The sequence below is a fragment of the Gekko japonicus genome, unplaced genomic scaffold (assembly GCF_001447785.1).
Source record: "Gekko japonicus isolate JY-2015 unplaced genomic scaffold, Gekko_japonicus_V1.1 scaffold1495, whole genome shotgun sequence".
Lineage (NCBI taxonomy): Eukaryota > Metazoa > Chordata > Lepidosauria > Squamata > Gekkonidae > Gekko > Gekko japonicus.
In genome coordinates this window covers 373,871-387,096 of record NW_015165286.1, presented here as the reverse complement: position 1 = coordinate 387,096, position 13,226 = coordinate 373,871, and positions in this window count along the sequence as shown.

Sequence of the window (13,226 nt, the reverse complement as noted above, 5' to 3'; positions counted from 1 at the left end):
CTGAAGAAGAAGAAGAAAAAGAAGAAGAAGAAGAAGAAGAAGAGGAGGAGGAGGAGATTGGATTTATACCCCGCCCTTCACTACCCGAAGGGGTCTCAGAGCAGCTTACAAACTCCTTTCCCTTCCCCTGAATATATGTTCATGATTGATTTCTGTTACTGTGATTATAATCATCAATGGCACTTAACATATGCACCATGGAAGTGTTAAGTGCACCTACTAAGTTAAACCTGTTAGTCTGTGGCAGAGTACAAAGTGTTTCATAAGTTGTGCGTACAACAATAATGAACTCAGACAATCACACTAACCAAATTTAGTTTAAATAACCAAGTTTTAAAATGATATATGAACTGTAGTATTATATCAACCCAGTATTAATCACTATGATTCTATAATAAAAGTTTATTCTAGAAGATGTCATAATTTACTCCAGACACAGCTGCATTGTGATACTGAGTAATGTTACTACAGCCCATATTTATTGAGAAGACCTTATTTGTCAGCTTTAAAATGTCAAGAAATTTTACAGTGAAAATGCCAGTTCTCCATTATACATTGCTATATCAATAAAGACCAAGAGAACTGCATAGTTATTGATACATTTATTTAGCCCTCTTTTCTTCCAAACTGGCATAGACATGATGAAACACCTTGAAAGAGCAACACATACAGCATGTCAAAAGCTACCATTTCTCCCTATTAGAACTGCCAGCCCTTTTCATTATGAGCTACCGGTGGTTTGTACAGTCTATAACTGATTCTGGGACGTTTCTGAATCCAGTCAGAATTTGTACCTTAATGTTGTTTTTTTTAAATTGAAAATTAGATATGATTAACACAAAAGGCCATCCTTACTGTTATGCTTCTTAGTACTATCAAAATGTTTTCTGAACAATATTTTGTAATCAGTAGAGAGTTTTGTCAGCTTAGAGACTCCAGCTGGTGCTGAATGCCACAGCTCAATTATTATCAGGAGCTAGATGGAACATGAGTATCACTCCTATTCTTCAGTCACTCATGCCCTTTGGTTACTGGGCTCAATTCAAGGTATTGGCTATCACATACAAAGCCCTTCGTGGTCTTGGTTGCTCATATCTGCAGGACTGCATCTCTCTTTGTGCTCAACAGTTTCAGTCATCTAAGCAGGGTCTTCTGCAGCTGCTACCCTGCAGATGGGCAGAGTCAACATCTGCCTGTACACGTGCATTCTCTGTTGTGGCCTATACCTAATGGATTGGCCTATCTGATGGGATCAGGAAGCCTCCAGCTCTCCTGTTTTTCTGCAACCTATATTAAACTGTTCAGAAGGAACTTCTACACAGGTAATAGGTCTGTATTGTAATGGAATGGTTCAGAAAGATACTTTGGTAAAGGGATAGGTACTGTGGACTATACTACTTTGTATAGTACATACTGACGGTTACTGTAAGTACGATCCTACTGTGTAATTTCTGCATCATTTCAGGTATCAGTTTAAATGCTTAGGGTTCCTTTCAACTTTGCTTCAGCTCTGTTCCAGATATCAGCTTGTTTCCAGATTTCTGCAATCCAAATCCTATTGCATTATTTATTGGATGTCCCATCCTGTTGATCATATTGACTTACACTGTGTAATCTACCTTGAGTCTCCTTGAAAAAAGGTGGACTATAAGTAATGCAAATAAATAAATAAATAGAATAAACAATGGTTTGGATTCAGTGGTGATTTTATGCTAGTAGAGGGCCCTTCCACCAACAGAATTGAACTTTCCTGCCTCCCCTCTCCCACTGCAGTATATTGAGCTCATCAGAAAGCTTGTCTGAGAAATGAGATACCCTCAGGGAAAATAGAAAGGATGGGTTTTAGAAGTCTGCAGTTATTTTTTTTTCTGGCAAATATCACCCCTTCCCTCTTGCAAAACATCACCCCAGAATCCAGCCTACTATATTATTTGGGACTGCATTTATGGATTTGGTTCATTTGACCTCTTTATTTGTCTGGGAAATCTGTATGGTGCCTCTTCAGAGACCTGATTGTGGCCACTTACATCTAAGGAAACATACTCCCATCTAAAAATAGCCATTAGAAGACAACTATAAAGACAAAACTATTCAAAGATAAGAGTAAGAGTCCAGTAGCTTCTTAAAGACCAACAAAATTTGTGGTAGAGTATGAGCTTTCATGAGTCACTGTTCACTTACCACAAATTTTGTTGGTCTCTATAAGGTGCTACTGGACTCTTACTCTTTTCTCCTGCTACAGACAGACTAATATGGGTACCCATCTTCATCTGTCTCCATTCCAAGCTACTTCAACTCAAAGATACTTCAGCTCAAGACATAGGCGTAATCTTTGGGGGGGTTGAGGGGACTCAGCCTCACTCTGAATTTTTCCAGGGGGTACAGCCTCCCCCAGCAAAAAGTGCCAGAGATAGGGAGGGCGAGAAGTGGAGGGACCCAAACTTTTACCTGCAGTTCTCCCCAGCCTGCCTTAGTGTACTGATTTCTCTCCCCAGTGTAGTGATTTCTCTCCCCACCCACCCCCAGCTGGCTCACAGAGCTTTTCTTTCACCAGGCAGAGCTTGATCTTGTCGGCTCCAAGGAGTGGGTGGCCCCTCATTTTGGCCAGGCCTGGGGCAGAGGACAGGTTCTGTGGGCTGCTCTCTCTTGAGCCGCCGCCTAACCCAGGCTGCACTTTGAACCACCCGTGTTGCTGCTGCACAGATCCCTCGCTGCAGGAGGAAGGTAGATAGAGAGGTCTGCCCTCCTGGTGGGGCTTGGAGCCATGGGGTAGTGTGGGTGTCACTGCCCCTTATGTATGCCTACTCACATGTATTGTGGCAAGCATCAACTCAACTGCGGCACCTTAGAGAGGCAGCGAAGAGGAGGAAGGCTGTGTCCTCTGCATTCCTCATGCTGCACACAAAGACTGTTTTATTGGTGGGGTCTTTGCTGCTTTGCCAGGAGACACTGGAAAAGGTTAAATGCACTGAGATTTTCTAGAGGGGAGGAGAATCGGAGCAGCCATCTTCCCAGCTCACCTCCTCTTTTCCTTCCCCAGGAACCTTCTCTTTGCATCCCTCTTCTTGCGAGGAGGGGAGCCGAGTTGGTGCAGAAAGGAAATGCAAAGGCTGGGAGGAGGAGGTGGTGAGCAAGCAAATGGCAGGGTGGGCTCTCAGATCGGGGGTGTTGGAAGTTTGGGAGGGGGTGTCATCACCCTGTATGCCCCTGGCTAGCTACAGCCCTGTTTGGATCCCAAACTTTGTTTCCATGGGCAGAAGAACTTCCTCCTGAGAAGCATGACTTTTACACTTGCTCTCTCCTTCAGTAGCCTAAAATGCCTCCTGAAGTGCTGTGGGAGGAGGGGAGATTTGGGATCCTTTCTTAAGGATCAGCCAAAATATACTGCAAAATAGGGAAGTTTCCCCAGGACTTTTCATCATGCTTGTTGACTACACAGAAAGAGGGGGGTGAGGCATGAGACAAGATCATGAGATTTCAGAGCATAAAGAACAGTTAAACGTTGCAGTTAATTGGATGTCTCTCAGGCACTAATCCAAACACACAGAACTTTTATAAAGCAGAATATAAACTTTTGATTTGCAAATAATCACTTTAGAATAGGCCTGCAGGATGTCCAGAGTGTGGTTTCTGCTTCAACTTGGCGGGGTGTGTGTGTGTGTGTGTGTGTGTTTTGCATTCAGAGTAGTGGAAGAGAACATGCTAATCTTTCCCCACTCCTCCACTTGCACCTGGCTGGTGACCTTGGGCAAGCCATAGCTCTGATAAGAGCTGTTCTTGAAAAAGCACAGTTTCTGTCAAGACCTCTCTCAGCCCCACCTACCTCACAGGGTGTCTGTTGTGGGGAGGGGAAGGGAAAGGAGTTTGTAAGTCACTCTGAGACACCTTTGGGTAGTGACGGGTGGGGTCTCTTCTTCTTCTTCTTCTTTAAGGATCAGCCAAAATATACTGCAAAATAGGGAAGTCCCAGCGTCGGGGAACGGGCCTCTGGGGTGGGGGGATTTCCGCCCCCCAGGGGGACTTGGCAGCCCTAATCCAGACCAACGATGTTAAGTTCCAAAACGGCAGATAAAAATGGCATGCAATTGCAGGCTCCTGATGGCAGCTTCCATTTTATACAAAGCAAACCTTAACCCATGCCTCTTTTTGTAACACAGTGAAGAAAAAGTCCCCAGGGGGACTTGGCAGCCCTAATCCAGACCAACGATGTTAAGTTCCAAAACGAGTGATAAAAATGGCATGCAATTGCAGGCTCCTGATGGCAGCTTCCATTTTATACAAAGCAAACCTTAACCCATGCCTCTTTTTGTAACACAGTGAAGAAAAAGTTCACTTTCAACTTGGAAGTGTTAAGTCCTGAGCTTAACAAATAGTCGGAGAGTGATTTCAGCAAGAACACAACTTCATTCTTCAGCTCGAACACTTCTCCAACACGGTACAACATCTGATAGCCAGAATAGCTTTTACATTGCAGCTGTCCTGCTTTTAAACAATTCCCGACTAATATAGCCACGCCTACTATACACATAACAACCAATACAATTGAGCGCATGAGAGCCAATCACCTTTGTTCCCGCTTACAGCTTGCTTGAATGTGATTGGATACATTTGTCTTGGGCTTGAATCCCTGCCCAAGATAAAGCTTAACATTGCTTCCTTATGAGGTGTTTCATAACAGCTAATGCATTCACGGCAGCTTCTGAATACATTACAGGAAGTGACCTTTTCCTTCACTGTGTTACAAAAAGAGGCATGGGTTTTGCTTTGCATAAAATGGAAGCTGCTGTCAGGAGCCTGCAATGGTGTGTGAGGCAGGTGTGTGTGCAGCAACCACTGGCCAACTCCCACCTTTTCCACCACCACCTCCCCGGGAAATTGGAAAGTCTACACCCTTGACTCAAGATAAAGATTCCCTCTATACTACAGTTGATTCCCCTTCACATTTAAAGGAACACACAGTCAACAATGCTGATTTAGAACAGTTGTTCCTCAGCAGCATATTGACTTGCTCCCCAGAGTGAACTGGGCCCCTAGAATTTTGTGCTCTTAGTACTCCCCTTTGGGCAGACCTGGTCACTTCAACTTCATTTTCACTAACATTTTTAGCCTGTGTGGGCTTTGGGCTGCATCAGCAAGTGGTTGGATATTACTTTGGCTGGGCTTGTGCTGTAGCAATATTTTCTTTCCTGGATCACCTTATCTCATAGGAAAATCCAGTGGCAAATGACTGCCACAACACAAAAACAGTATAATATGCAATATTATATTATGCTGATACAGCCTTAGCAACCAGGTGGTGACTAACATGGTTGAATGCCTTTCCAATCCAAAACATTCCTTCCACATAGAAAATGAGATGCTGGGGAGAATGATTCTGGAATGAATTTGTTTTTGTAACTTATCATATAGCTCAGATGCTCGTTAGCCCCCTCGGTGGGAATTAAGGCTCACCCTGAGAGAGAAGCTGAACAACAAATTACTTAAAGCAATCTGAACTCTGAATTTTCTTTGTAAAATTTATGAAACTAATCTTTACAGGTATTGAAAATGTTGTAGCATGACAAGGTGATATTTCCAGGTTTATACCTGGAATTCAGAATATTTGAAATAAAGTTGCCATTATTGTAAGAGACTTTGTTCATTTATTTAAAGCATCTCTATGCAGCTTTTCTCTCAAGGGACTCAAAGCAACTGAGAGAAATTTTAGACCAACTTATTACTTAAATTATCAAAAACATACAAAACTAAGTATTGGGAGCAGTGGTGCAAGCAGTAAATGCCTGCAGTACTCCATCTGACCGAACAGCTTCAGCTGTTTGAGTCCCACCGCGGCCGGGGTGAGCTCTCGGCCCTTGTCCCAGCTCCCGCCCACCCAGCAGTTCGAAAGCCTTAAGCAACTAGATAAATTGGGTACCTACTCATTAGGAGTGGGGGGGCACCCTTCTCCCCCTTGACTGAAGTTCCACGACAGCGGCAGACTGGCGAGTGGGCTGAAAGGAAAAAGATGGCGGCAGCGGCGAGGCAGCAAGCAGGAGCGATCGGCCCTGGAGGACAGCGCGGTGGTGACATGAGGTGAAAGGCTGGCTGACTGGAGGGAGCCGAGACGCGGCAAGATCGTACGTTGCCGAAAAAAACAGCAGGGGTCGCTGCTGAAAAAAGAACGGAAGACCTGCGCCTGCGTCTAGCAAAGACCTGAAAGACCTGCGTCAATAAAAACATCACCAGCACCAAGCAAGAACCGCCATGGAAAAAAGCTAAGAAGAAAAGAAGACCCTGCCGAAAATAGGGGGTGCCTGGGTTGTGCCCCTAGGTTAGAAAAACTGTACAAACTATGTAAACCGCCCCGAGTCTACGAAAAGGGGCGGTATAGAAATCCAATGTGTAATGTAAAAAAAAAATGTAAGTACATCCTGATTGGGTCCTGCTTCACTAGGCTGGCTATCATATGCCCCTGAGCCATAAGCCAAGGGCCTTTGGCTCTGGCCGCACCCAGCCCTTAGGCCTGCAGGCAGAAAGGTGGCGAGAGCACAGCTGAGACAGCTTGTGATACATTATTGGAAAAGGCCCAGCTGTCCCATGACCAGATGTCCCCAGAGTCAGAGATTCAGCTTGGAATGTTTTTAAGCAGTGGGGGAACTCGAAATCAGCCTTTCCACTTTCAGTTATACCCACTCCAATATCTCACAGTTGCTTCTGCTGAAATCTTTGTGTCTGAGATTGTCGGGTGATATGTTCAAAGTTCTGTTCAAGATATTTCACTGGCAATAGCTGTTTCACACTTGCAACTTAGCAGCAGATGTTGCAGATGAGTGACACATATTAACTCACCTTTACCATGTCTGGTAGTTGTTGTTGTTGTTTTTTAAAAAAAACATGATTCTACACACAAACTCAGAATTGCCAACCAATTAGGGGAAGAGAAAAACCCCGACCTACTTTGCGCTTGAAAAATCAGCAGGAAAATGTTTTTTCACAGCTTGAAAACAAGCACTCTCACCCATTAACATCCAAGCTTCTGTGAAAACCATGGGGCTAGTCAAAATGTTGGCAGTTTCCAGTCTCATAGGCATAGCTCCATCTGTGGGGAAGGGCTTGGCATAGGCATCTTCTTTCTTCCCTCCTTCTGTTCTGTGGGAAAGAAAATAGTTGTGTACTGGCCATGACCTAGAAAAAGGGACCAAAGTGTCCTGGGTCAGGGCAGACTCAGCCAAGACCAAGGGGACGAAGCAGAATCACTAACCAGAAGCATGAGTCAAGAGATCAGTCCAAGGGTCATACACAAGAGAAGCCAGCCGAGGGTCCAAGAAGCAGGGTTCAAGCAGGCCCGAGAAGCGTTGTCAAGCAGGTCCGGGGTCAAGGGCAAAGGTTCAGGAATAGCAGCCAGAAACAAGTTGGGGTGGCGTGGAGGCACGTCTCCAGAGAGATAACACCTTGCTCCCACGCCTTCTTCCTTTCAGCCCCGTCCTTTTATCAGCAGCTCACAGCTGGGTCTCATTGCTTGCAGGAGCTCTGTCGATTAACTCCAGGTGTTCCTCTTGATCTGCCAGTCGCCGGGCAGCAAGGCATGCACTCTGCCTCCTCTTGAGGTGCTCCAAGCCTGCCCGCCTCCTCCTGGGTTCCCCTGGCTCTGGAGACTGAGGAGGCGAGGCAGCCTGTAAAGTTTCCCCACAAACTTGGGTTGTCTCTTCCATGTTCCCAGTGCTCATGGGGCTGGAGTGCCTGCTGTCTTCATCAACTGGGGCACTAGGACCTGCCTCTGCAGTTAAAGCAGTGCTCTCCAGTTAAAGCAGTCTGGCCCACGACACAAAGTGAACAGTTGGTCACCATCCCTCTCTCCTCCCCAAGGACGTGAGACGTGAGAACCAGGGAGAAGCCTCTTAAAACAGATATACTTGCATTAGCATACCATGTTCAACACTGAATCGTTTATAATTATTTATAAATAATTAGGGTGTCATTCAGCCACCCACATGAATGTGTCAGCAAAGAAAACACATCACACTGAGAGCCCGTGCGTTGTCACTTGATGTTTGGTTGGATCTAGGTGGCATTAGGGAAGGGGCAAAGAGGGAGTATTTGTTTGGGTGCTCATGGTGGCTCTTGATGCTTCTTGGTAGTGGAGGAGAGAGCCACTAACTTCACACTCTCAGAGTGACCAGGGCCCTCAGTCTTTTGTACCCATAGTTTCTGTATTTCAGCAGAGCTGTCTTTATTTTATACTCTGGATAAGAGGCTACTTCACAGATTGTTGCCCTAGGTCATCCAATGAGGTCCATAGCTGAATAGAGATTTGAACCTGGGTTTCCCCATTTCTAGCCCAACACTGTAACCTCTTATAATTGTTAAATGATTATGTTAGTGAGCATTTGTTTGAAGTGTGGATCAGAAAAAAAGATAGAGCTGGGGGAGGGGAAATTTCATTTCTATTCCACTCCAGGCCTCTCCCTATGCAGCACCTCAACATATTTACCTCGACTAGTGCATGAATAGAAAAGACCATCTTTCCTAATGATTATCAAGGGCCTTTGCCCTACACCTGTTAGAGTATATGTAGTATTATCTTCAAGTTGACAGCATTCCAGTTACCTCAGTGCAATTTGTGTGCATGCATACATTAGAGAAAATTAAATAGCATATGGTGCTGAGCCAGTCACAATTTGTACTGCTTGAAAATAGCACACTTCTGAAGCCTGCTGACAAATTTTATGGGTTTTCTCTCTCGCTAATTTATGGAAAAATAGCTCTTAACTATTTATCCTCAGAAGCACTGCATAAGCTGCCGCTGTAAAAATTCAGTGCAAGACCTATTTCTAAGTAAATTACTCTCTATAAAATGCAAGAGAGCTATGAAAGGAGACTTTCTTATTAAACTGTGTATGTTGGTTTTTTTTGTTTTGTTTTTTCCCTTCACCTCTTTGAGCATTATCACTTCATTTTTTTTGCTCTATTCCTGAAAGAAGAAGCAAAGAATTGGACACCTGCCATACTTAACCAAGGATTCAATCTGATAACACATCATGCTGAGAATCTATAGGGCTAATTAATCCCCAAGTTTATGTACAGCCTTCTCAGAGAATGACATCTACTTAAGAATGTCCACCTTGACACCATGATTGTACTTGAGTAGGACAGCTAGAGGGGAGGAACCTTGATAATTGTACAAGAAACTTATTTAGAAGTATGCTGATACACTGACTAATCTACTGATGGAGCCAGTTAAAGCCTACAGTCTTCATAAAGACATGAGAAATAGTCATGGCTATTTGGCATGAGTAAGTTATGGGTCTTTGGACCTATTTCACAGCTTGGTATTTTGCCAGTTACAATATTGTTGGAGTTTATTGTATTTATTTAAACAAGTAAAGCATTTATACTACGCTTTTCTCCCAGTGGGGACCCAAAGTGGCTTACAACATCTTCCTTCCTCATACATTTTATCCTCACGACAACCACTCTTTGAGGATAGGTCAATCAATGACTTCTTGCCATGGTGACTAAAGGCAACCGCCTCATGAGAGCAAACTGCTGAAAACCAGTGGTAGGAAGCAGCAAAAAGGGAATGCTTTGTGTCTCTGTGCCCTGTTTGTTGGCCCTTTTGCGTAACTGGTTGGCCACTGTGTGGGATAGGATGCTGGACTAGATGGACCACTCTTCTTATGTTCTTACAGTAGGTTAGACTAAGAGAAAATGACTGGCTGAAGATCATACAACAAGGTTCCATGGCAGAGTCTCCTTGAATCTGTTTCAACCCTAACCACTACATGATACTATCTTAGTTTATCTTCCTACTCTACACCACCATTTCCATATAATGTCCTTGTTCTATAGAAAAAAAAGATCAAATTTCTTTCCAAACCCTTTTATGAAGAGTGTTACGTGAGTTTTATCCACCTATTTATTTAGAAAATATCTATGCTGCCTTTCCAGGAACCTGCCCAAGGCAGCTTACATAATAAAAATAAAAACAAAACATAAAAAGATATTGATTAAGCTTCATAATTAAAAACCCAGCCCAGCATAAAAACAGAAACCATAAAAAGGCTTAAAATAACTGTTTCCAAACTAAAACAGCATTAAAAGATCAACCTGTTAAATAAAAGCATGAGTGAACAGAAACATTTTGGCCTGGTGCCTAAAAGAAAACAACAGTAGTTGCTAGGCAAGCCAGAAGGGGAAGGGCATTCCATAAGCACTTCATCACAATAACCTTGTAATGTAGATTAGGCTCAAACGTAAGGTCCAATCTACGCACAGAAATGAATACCTGGCTAAGAAAAAAAACCTGAGGATAAGATTCCCTGGTCTGACATTGTATACCGGACAACATGAGGAATGATGTTTCCAGACCCCCTGGCTATAGAACAGAAATGTGAGAGCCAGTGGGGGGAGCCTGAATGCAAAAGGGGCAAAGATGGAAGGAAGAAAGTAGTATAGAAAGAGAAACCTTTGACGCCTCACAAAAGCCAAAGAAGACATCAGAATATCTCTAAGCTGTTCTTTTTATCACTACAACCAGGAACGTGTATAGGAGGGCTGCCTTCATCAGTTAAATCAATGATAAAAAAGGAAAGAATATTTTTTTTCAAAAAAATTAAAGTATTTGACATTTGATATCAATCAATGTGATATTATGTCACCAGACATTGACAATGTCTGAATTTTGAAGGAAATAAAAAACACAATATTCAATTTTAAAAAGTAAGAGTTGAAGTAAGAGTTGAAATTTTAAAACTGTTGTCGTCTAGAATAAGGAATGTGGTTCAGTTTTCTCCAGTTTTGCAAAGGCCTATTATATATGTCTGTTTTCCTTTGTGTTCAGTTTATGTGTCCATTGGTTTTTTTTTTTTTCTGTACATGTTTTCCTCCCTTCTGGGCTTGCTTTGCTTTTATTAGCTTTGCCCGTGTTTTCTGAGACCACTTTTGTGGCATTTCCCCCCCGTTCACTTAAAGTTGAAGTGAATCCAAGAGCGGAATGATTTTATTTGAGTTTTCTCTCTAGCCCTTTGCCACCCCTTAACACCTACTCCCCTACCTGCATCAAAGTCATTCTGCCCATTCAAGCATCTCCTGTAATCCCCCTTCTGAGCAAGGTTTGGCATTCAGGTCTTGACCCCACTTGCACCAGGCTTGGCTGGTAATCTGCTCCCTGGAGCTCCTTGGAGAAATAAAGTCAATACCAGCACTTAAAATCAGACTCAGACGCCAAAGACAGGACTGAAACATTTTGCACCACTTATTAACTTCCCCCCCATAGTTTTTTTTTTTAAAATTAGTGATCCGAGACTAGTGATAACATGCTAATCCAAAATATCCAGTACCCATGCATTGTCACCATAGGAAACTGCTTGGGGCAGGATCCATCTGGGGGCAGAGTTGGTGTGATCCAGTTCCCACCCACCTCCTTTAGTCCATCTGCAGAGGCAAATGGCAGTGTCCTCAGTACAAGGGAAAAAAGGATTTCAGTGCTGCATTCAACGAAAAAAATTAGGGGATGGAATCATCAACTCTGAATGAAATTGACATGGGAATCAACAGAGCTGAATGAAATACATATAAGACTCAATGAGAGAGACACTGGGATGGGAAGCCAAAAATGGGGGTTTCTTCATCCCACCCACCCCCACTGAGAAAGTTTACACTGGCAAATAAATGCTGAAGGACCCAAGCTTTGGAAACATTTTCCCTTTAATGCCACAAAAAATATGCCATTATAAACCCCCCCCGCACTGTGTCACCCCCCAAAAAAACATGTACGGTCTGCTACCCCTTGAGTCATTCACCTAGTTAAATGTTGGGATTATTCCTCTGCCTTAGTGCCCCAAGTTGGGGTTGGGGGAACCATTTTGGCAGTCTCCAGAAGCCTACATTAAAATGGTGCTTCAGCCACATGGGCCTTCTGCAAACTGCCGAATTTAAGAATCACTCAGGATCAATATATTTGGAAGAAGAAATGCAATTGACAATGCAAGATTGTTTTAAAAAACTGCCAGGATGACGACCAATGTATAATCTTAAATTAGAGAACCTCTAACAGTAAAGAGCACAGATTTGCAAGGGAGGGTAGAAAATTAATGTTACTGCACTGCTGCACTAGAGCATTGACGAAAATACAAAAAAACCCCAAACCCTTTATCACCACCCACTCACACCTCACTTAGGGAAACTGCAATTCTTTTGATATATGAAGAAAAATGCACCAGATTTCAGAGCACAAAACATCCAGAGGAAAAAGAATGGTGCAAAATGCAAAACCAAATTAAAATCCAAGCTTCCCCCCCCCCCCAACCTTAATGACTCAACTGCTGTGAAAGTCTGGGGTAATCTGTGCATGTGTAATAGGCCAAAGTGTTTCACTGGGAAATTTACATGGCAACCCATATCAGGTTTTGACCTATAGTGTGATGCAGTAAACTCCAATGGACACATTTGAAAAAAGCCTTAGGAAGGTTTGATTAATAAGATACTGTTTGTTAGAGCCAATAACATATTCATGCATTCCCTGACACTTTGCATTTGTCCAGTATTCTTCTTGCATGTGGCACTTGCTACCTTTCAGGCTCAAGAGATCTTCTATCACTAAATGTTTTCAAGAGTAAGATTAAGGTGCCTCTTTTTCATTTTTTTTTTAAACTGAGCTCCTGTCTGATCCCTTTTAAAGTTTATGCTGCCTTGGGATGTTTGCATGAATAAGCTGCCCACTAATGAGACTCTGTGTTGAAATTATGCCAGTGCCAAGTTCAAAAATGAACCTCAGTGCCTCTTGTAACGTGAGAGAAGAGTAAATGAAAGTGATTCATTACTCACAAAAAGGTGTCTGAAGGTCACAGCATGTGAAATGAGCCCCTCCACTGGTTGTTCCCCTTCTTCCCATCCTTTGATTGTAAATTCCTTGGGGCATACAGCAGACTGAAAGCAATGCTGGTTTGGCATACCAGCACTCAACTAATAACTCCATTTATATGTAGGGTAGTTCTGATCATTCAGCTTCAATATCTATGAAATATAAGTTAAATGATTCATTGGAGCTCTTTATGGTGGTGGAGAAGAAAAGGGGGGGGGGAAAGGATATTGTTAAGTATGGCCACTTAGAAAACTTGGAGTAATTTATATTCTGATACTGAGCAACTGGTGGTGGAAAGTGCCGTCAAGTTGCCGCCAACTTATTTTGATCCTATAGGGTTTTAAGGCAATAGACATTCAGAGATCGTTTACTATTGTTTGCCTCT